The sequence below is a fragment of the Hippocampus guttulatus genome, unplaced genomic scaffold (assembly GCF_054856545.1).
Source record: "Hippocampus guttulatus isolate MCC_2025c unplaced genomic scaffold, RoL_Hgut_1.0 HiC_scaffold_37, whole genome shotgun sequence".
NCBI classification, from domain to species: domain Eukaryota; kingdom Metazoa; phylum Chordata; class Actinopteri; order Syngnathiformes; family Syngnathidae; genus Hippocampus; species Hippocampus guttulatus.
This window is the reverse complement of record NW_028233896.1, coordinates 131,450-139,197: the sequence shown is the minus strand read 5'-3', so window position 1 is coordinate 139,197 and position 7,748 is coordinate 131,450.

Here is a 7,748-nt window from a genome sequence, read left to right as displayed (position 1 = left end):
TGGTCATCCTGAACAAAATACATGTTGAAGTGTGTGCATAAGTCCTTTGGTTTAGGCGTGACACTCAATTTGAGTTTTTATTGCTTTAAATGCATTTTCAGGCCGAGCTGAGCACGTTTTGTGTGTTCGAATGTATCTTCATAGGAATGAGTTGTGTGGTCAAATTAATCCTCATATGGGCTTCAGGAGGTCATCCTGAACAAAATACATGTTGAAGTGTGTGCATAAGTCCTTTGGTTTAGGCGTGACACTCAATTTGAGCTTTTATTGCTTTAAATGCATTTTCAGCCCGAGTTGAGCACGTTTTGTGAGTTTGAATGTATCTTCATAGGAATGAGTTGTATGGTCAAATTAATGCTCATTTAGGCTTCAGGTGGTCATCGTGAACAAAATACATGTTGAAGTGTGTGCATAAGTCCTTTGGTTTAGGCGTGACACTCAATTTGAGTTTTTATTGCTTTAAATGCATTTTCAGCCCGAGCTGAGCGCGCTTTCTGAGTTTGAATGTATCTTCATAGGAATGAGTTGTGTGGTCAAATTAATGCTCATTTAGGCTTCAGGTGGTCATCCTGAACTAAATACATGTTGATGTGTGTGCATAAGTCCTTTGGTTTAGGCGTGACACTCAATTTGAGTTTTTATTGCGAAATGCATTTTCAGCCCGAGCTGAGCGTGCTTTCTGACTTTGGATGTATCTTCATAGGAATGAGTTGTGTAGTCAAATTAATGCTCATATGGGCTTCAGGAGGTCACCCTGAACAAAATACATGTTGAAGTGTGTGCATAAGTCCTTTGGTTTAGGTGTGACACTCAATTTGAGTTTTTATTGCTTTAAATGCATTTTCAGCCCGAGCTGAGCACGTTTTGTGAATTTGAATGTATCTTCATAGGAATGAGTTGTGTGGTCAAATTAATGCTTATTTAGGCTTCAGGACGTCATCCTGAACAAAATACATGTTGAAGCGTGTGCATAAGTCCTTTTGTTTAGGCGTGACACTCAATTTGAGTTTTTATTGCTTTAAATGCATTTTCAGCCCGAGCTGAGCACGTTTTGTGAGTTTGAATGTATCTTCATAGGAATGAGTTTTGTGGTCAAATTAATGCTCATTTAAGCTTCAGGTGGTCATCCTGAACTAAATACATGTTGAAGTGTGTGCATAAGTCCTTTGGTTTAGGCGTGACACTCAATTTGAGTTTTTATTGCTTTAAATGCATTTTCAGCCCGAGCTGAGCGCGCTTTCTGACTTTGAATGTATATTCATAGGAATGAGTTGTGTGGTCAAATTATTGCTCATTTAGGCTTCAGAGGTCATCCTGAACAAAATACATGTTGAAGTGTGTGCATAAGTCCTTTTGTTTAGGCGTCACACTCAATTTGAGTTTTTATTGCTTTAAATGCATTTTCAGCCCGAGCTGAGCACGTTTTGTGAGTTTGAATGTATCTTCATAGGAATGAGTTGTGTGGTCAAATTAATGCTCATTTAGGCTTCAGGTGGTCATCCTGAACAAAATACATGTTGAAGTGTGTGCATAGGTCCTTTGGTTTAGGTGTGACACTCAATTTGAGTTTTTATTGCTTTAAATGCATTTTCAGCCCGAGCTGAGCGCGCTTTCTGACTTTGAATGTATCTTCATAGGAATGAGTTGTGTAGTCAAATTAATGCTCATTTAGGCTTCAGGAGGCCATCCTGAACAAAATACATGTTGAAGTGTGTGCATAAGTCCTTTGGTTTAGGCGTGACACTCAATTTGAGTTTTTATTGCTTTAAATGCATTTTCAGCCCGAGCTGAGCACGTTTTGTGAGTTTGAATGTATCTTTATAGGAATGAGTTGTGTAGTCAAATTAATGCTCATATGGGCTTCAGGAGGTCATCCTGAACAAAATACATGTTGAAGTGTGTGCATAAGTCCTTTGGTTTAGGTGTGACACTCAATTTGAGTTTTTATTGCTTTAAATGCATTTTCAGCCCGAGCTGAGCACGTTTTGTGAGTTTGAATGTATCTTCATAGGAATGAGTTGTGTAGTCAAATTAATGCTCATTTAGGCTTCAGGTGGTCATCCTGAACTAAATACATGTTGAAGTGTGTGCATAAGTCCTTTGGTTTAGGCGTGACACTCAATTTGAGTTTTTATTGCTTTAAATCAAATGCATTTTCAGCCCGAGCTGAGCGCGCTTTCTGACTTTGAATGTATCTTCATAGGAATGAGTTGTGTGGTCAAATTAATGCTCATTTAGGCGTCAGGTGGTCATCCTGAACAAAATACATGTTGAAGTGTGTGCATAAGTCCTTTGGTTTAGGCGTGACACTCAATTTGAGTTTTTATTGCTTTAAATGCATTTTCAGCCCGAGCTGAGCACGTTTTGTGAGTTTGAATGTATCTTCATAGGAATGAGTTGTGTAGTCAAATTAATGCTCATATGGGCTTCAGGAGGTCATCCTGAACAAAATACATGTTGAAGTGTGTGCATAAGTCCTTTGGTTTAGGCGTGACACTCAATTTGAGTTTTTATTGCTTTAAATGCATTTTCAGCCCGAGCTGGGCACGTTTTGTGAGTTTGAATGTATCTTCATAGGAATGAGTTGTGTAGTCAAATTAATGCTCATATGGGCTTCAGGATGTCATCCTGAACTAAATACATGTTGAAGTGTGTGCATAAGTCCTTTGGTTTAGGTGTGACACTAAATTTGAGTTTTTATTGCTTTAAATGCATTTTCAGCCCGAGCTGAGCGCGTTTTGTGAGTTTGAATGTATCTTTATAGGAATGAGTTGTGTGGTCAAAGTAATGCTTATTTAGGCTTCAGGAGGTCATCCTGAACAAAATACATGTTGAAGTGTGTGCATAAGTCCTTTGGTTTAGGCGTGACACTCAATTTGAGTTTTTATTGCTTTAAATGCATTTTCAGCCCGAGCTGAGCACGTTTTGTGTGTTTGAATGTATCTTCATAGGAATGAGTTGTGTGGTCAAATTAATGCTCATATGGGCTTCAGGAGGTCATCCTGAACAAAATACATGTTGAAGTGTGTGCATAAGTCCTTTGGTTTAGGCGTGACACTCAATTTGAGTTTTTATTGCTTTAAATGCATTTTCAGCCCGAGTTGAGCACGTTTTGTGAGTTTGAATGTATCTTCATAGGAATGAGTTGTGTGGTCAAATTCATGCTCATTTAGGCTTCAGGTGGTCATCCTGAACTAAATACATGTTGAAGTGTGTGCATAAGTCCTTTGGTTTAGGCGTGACACTCAATTTGAGTTTTTATTGCTTTAAATGCATTTTCAGCCCGAGCTGAGCCCGTTTTCTGAGTTTGAATGTATCTTTATAGGAATGAGTTGTGTAGTCAAATTAATGCTCATATAGGCTTCAGGTGGTCATCCTGAACTAAATACATGTGGAAGTGTGTGCACAAGTCCTTTGGTTTAGGCGTGACACTCAATTTGAGTTTTTATTGCTTTAAATTAAATGCATTTTCAGCCCGAGCTGAGCGCGCTTTCTGACTTTGAATGTATCTTCATAGGAATGAGTTGTGTGGTCAAATTAATGCTCATTTAGGCGTCAGGTGGTCATCCTGAACAAAATACATGTTGAAGTGTGTGCATAAGTCCTTTGGTTTAGGCGTGACACTCAATTTGAGTTTTTATTGCTTTAAATGCATTTTCAGCCCTAGCTGAGAACGTTTTGTGAGTTTGAATGTATCTTCATAGGAATGAGTTGTGTAGTCAAATTAATGCTCATATGGGCTTCAGGAGGTCATCCTGAACAAAATACATGTTGAAGTGTGTGCATAAGTCCTTTGGTTTAGGCGTGACACTCAATTTGAGTTTTTATTGCTTTAAATCATTTTCAGGCCGAGCTGAGCACGTTTTGTGTGTTTGAATATATCTTCATAGGAATGAGTTGTGTGGTCAAATTAATGCTCATATGGGCTTCAGGAGGTCATCCTGAACAAAATACATGTTGAAGTGTGTGCATAAGTCCTTTGGTTTAGGCGTGACACTCAATTTGAGCTTTTATTGCTTTAAATGCATTTTCAGCCCGAGTTGAGCACGTTTTGTGGGTTTGAATGTATCTTCATAGGAATGAGTTGTGTGGTCAAATTAATGCTAATTTAGGCTTCAGGTGGTCATCGTGAACAAAATACATGTTGAAGTGTGTGCATAAGTCCTTTGGTTTAGGCGTGACACTCAATTTGAGTTTTATTGCTTTAAATGCATTTTCAGCCCGAGCTGAGCGCGCTTTCTGAGTTTGAATGTATCTTCATAGGAATGAGTTGTGTGGTCAAATTAATGCTCATTTAGGCTTCAGGTGGTCATCCTGAACAAAATACATGTTGAAGTGTGTGCATAAGTCCTTTGGTTTAGGCGTGACTCTCAATTTGAGTTTTTATTGCGAAATGCATTTTCAGCCCGAGCTGAGCGTGCTTTCTGACTTTGGATGTATCTTCATAGGAATGAGTTGTGTAGTCAAATTAATGCTCATATGGGCTTCAGGAGGTCACCCTGAACAAAATACATGTTGAAGTGTGTGCATAAGTCCTTTGGTTTAGGTGTGACACTCAATTTGAGTTTTTATTGCTTTAAATGCATTTTCAGCCCGAGCTGAGCACGTTTTGTGAGTTTGAATGTATCTTCATAGGAATGAGTTGTGTGGTCAAATTAATGCTTATTTAGGCTTCAGGACGTCATCCTGAACAAAATACATGTTGAAGTGTGTGCATAAGTCCTTTTGTTTAGGCGTGACACTCATTTTGAGTTTTTATTGCTTTAAATGCATTTTCAGCCCGAGCTGAGCACGTTTTGTGAGTTTGAATGTATCTTCATAGGAATGAGTTGTGTGGTCAAATTAATGCTCATTTAGGCTTCAGGTGGTCATCCTGAACTAAATACATGTTGAAGTGTGTGCATAAGTCCTTTGGTTTAGGCGTGACACTCAATTTGAGTTTTTATTGCTTTAAATGCATTTTCAGCCCTAGCTGAGAACGTTTTGTGAGTTTGAATGTATCTTCATAGGAATGAGTTGTGTAGTCAAATTAATGCTCATATGGGCTTCAGGAGGTCATCCTGAACAAAATACATGTTGAAGTGTGTGCATAAGTCCTTTGGTTTAGGCGTGACACTCAATTTGAGTTTTTATTGCTTTAAATGCATTTTCAGCCCGAGCTGAGCACGTTTTGTGAGTTTGAATGTATCTTCATAGGAATGAGTTGTGTGGTCAAATTAATGCTCATTTAGGCTTCAGGTGGTCATCGTGAACAAAATACATGTTGAAGTGTGTGCATAAGTCCTTTGGTTTAGGCGTGACACTCAATTTGAGTTTTTATTGCGAAATGCATTTTCAGCCCGAGCTGAGCGCGCTTTCTGACTTTGGATGTATCTTCATAGGAATGAGTTGTGTAGTCAAATTAATGCTCATATGGGCTTCAGGAGGTCACCCTGAACAAAATACATGTTGAAGTGTGTGCATAAGTCCTTTGGTTTAGGTGTGACACTCAATTTGAGTTTTTATTGCTTGAAATGCATTTTCAGCCCGAGCTGAGCACGTTTTGTGAATTTGAATGTATCTTCATAGGAATGAGTTGTGTGGTCAAATTAATGCTTATTTAGGCTTCAGGACGTCATCCTGAACAAAATACATGTTGAAGTGTGTGCATAAGTCCTTTGGTTTAGGCGTGACACTCAATTTGAGTTTTTATTGCTTTAAATGCATTTTCAGCCCGAGTTGAGCACGTTTTGTGAGTTTGAATGTATCTTCATAGGAATGAGTTGTGTGGTCAAATTCATGCTCATTTAGGCTTCAGGTGGTCATCCTGAACTAAATACATGTTGAAGTGTGTGCATAAGTCCTTTGGTTTAGGCGTGACACTCAATTTGAGTTTTTATTGCTTTAAATGCATTTTCAGCCCGAGCTGAGCCCGTTTTCTGAGTTTGAATGTATCTTTATAGGAATGAGTTGTGTAGTCAAATTAATGCTCATATAGGCTTCAGGTGGTCATCCTGAACTAAATACATGTGGAAGTGTGTGCATAAGTCCTTTGGTTTAGGCGTGACACTCAATTTGAGTTTTTATTGCTTTAAATTAAATGCATTTTCAGCCCGAGCTGAGCGCGCTTTCTGACTTTGAATGTATCTTCATAGGAATGAGTTGTGTGGTCAAATTAATGCTCATTTAGGCGTCAGGTGGTCATCCTGAACAAAATACATGTTGAAGTGTGTGCATAAGTCCTTTGGTTTAGGCGTGACACTCAATTTGAGTTTTTATTGCTTTAAATGCATTTTCAGCCCTAGCTGAGAACGTTTTGTGAGTTTGAATGTATCTTCATAGGAATGAGTTGTGTGGTCAAATTAATGCTTATTTAGGCTTCAGGAGGTCATCCTGAACAAAATACATGTTGAAGTGTGTGCATAAGTCCTTTGGTTTAGGTGTGACACTCAATTTGAGTTTTTATTGCTTTAAATGCATTTTCAGCTCGAGCTGAGCACGTTTTGTGAGTTTGAATGTATCTTCATAGGAATGAGTTGTGTAGTCAAATTAATGCTCATATGGGCTTCAGGAGGTCATCCTGAACAAAATACATGTTGAAGTGTGTGCATAAGTCCTTTGGTTTAGGCGTGACACTCAATTTGAGTTTTTATTGCTTTAAATCATTTTCAGGCCGAGCTGAGCACGTTTTGTGTGTTTGAATATATCTTCATAGGAATGAGTTGTGTGGTCAAATTAATGCTCATATGGGCTTCAGGAGGTCATCCTGAACAAAATACATGTTGAAGTGTGTGCATAAGTCCTTTGGTTTAGGCGTGACACTCAATTTGAGCTTTTATTGCTTTAAATGCATTTTCAGCCCGAGTTGAGCACGTTTTGTGAGTTTGAATGTATCTTCATAGGAATGAGTTGTGTGGTCAAATTAATGCTAATTTAGGCTTCAGGTGGTCATCGTGAACAAAATACATGTTGAAGTGTGTGCATAAGTCCTTTGGTTTAGGCGTGACACTCAATTTGAGTTTTTATTGCTTTAAATGCATTTTCAGCCCGAGCTGAGCGCGCTTTCTGAGTTTGAATGTATCTTCATAGGAATGAGTTGTGTGGTCAAATGAATGCTCATTTAGGCTTCAGGTGGTCATCCTGAACAAAATACATGTTGAAGTGTGTGCATAAGTCCTTTGGTTTAGGCGTGACACTCAATTTGAGTTTTTATTGCGAAATGCATTTTCAGCCCGAGCTGAGCGTGCTTTCTGACTTTGGATGTATCTTCATAGGAATGAGTTGTGTAGTCAAATTAATGCTCATATGGGCTTCAGGAGGTCACCCTGAACAAAATACATGTTGAAGTGTGTGCATAAGTCCTTTGGTTTAGGTGTGACACTCAATTTGAGTTTTTATTGCTTTAAATGCATTTTCAGCCCGAGCTGAGCACGTTTTGTGAGTTTGAATGTATCTTCATAGGAATGAGTTGTGTGGTCAAATTAATGCTTATTTAGGCTTCAGGACGTCATCCTGAACAAAATACATGTTGAAGTGTGTGCATAAGTCCTTTTGTTTAGGCGTGACACTCATTTTGAGTTTTTATTGCTTTAAATGCATTTTCAGCCCGAGCTGAGCACGTTTTGTGAGTTTGAATGTATCTTCATAGGAATGAGTTGTGTGGTCAAATTAATGCTCATTTAGGCTTCAGGTGGTCATCCTGAACTAAATACATGTTGAAGTGTGTGCATAAGTCCTTTGGTTTAGGCGTGACACTCAATTTGAGTTTT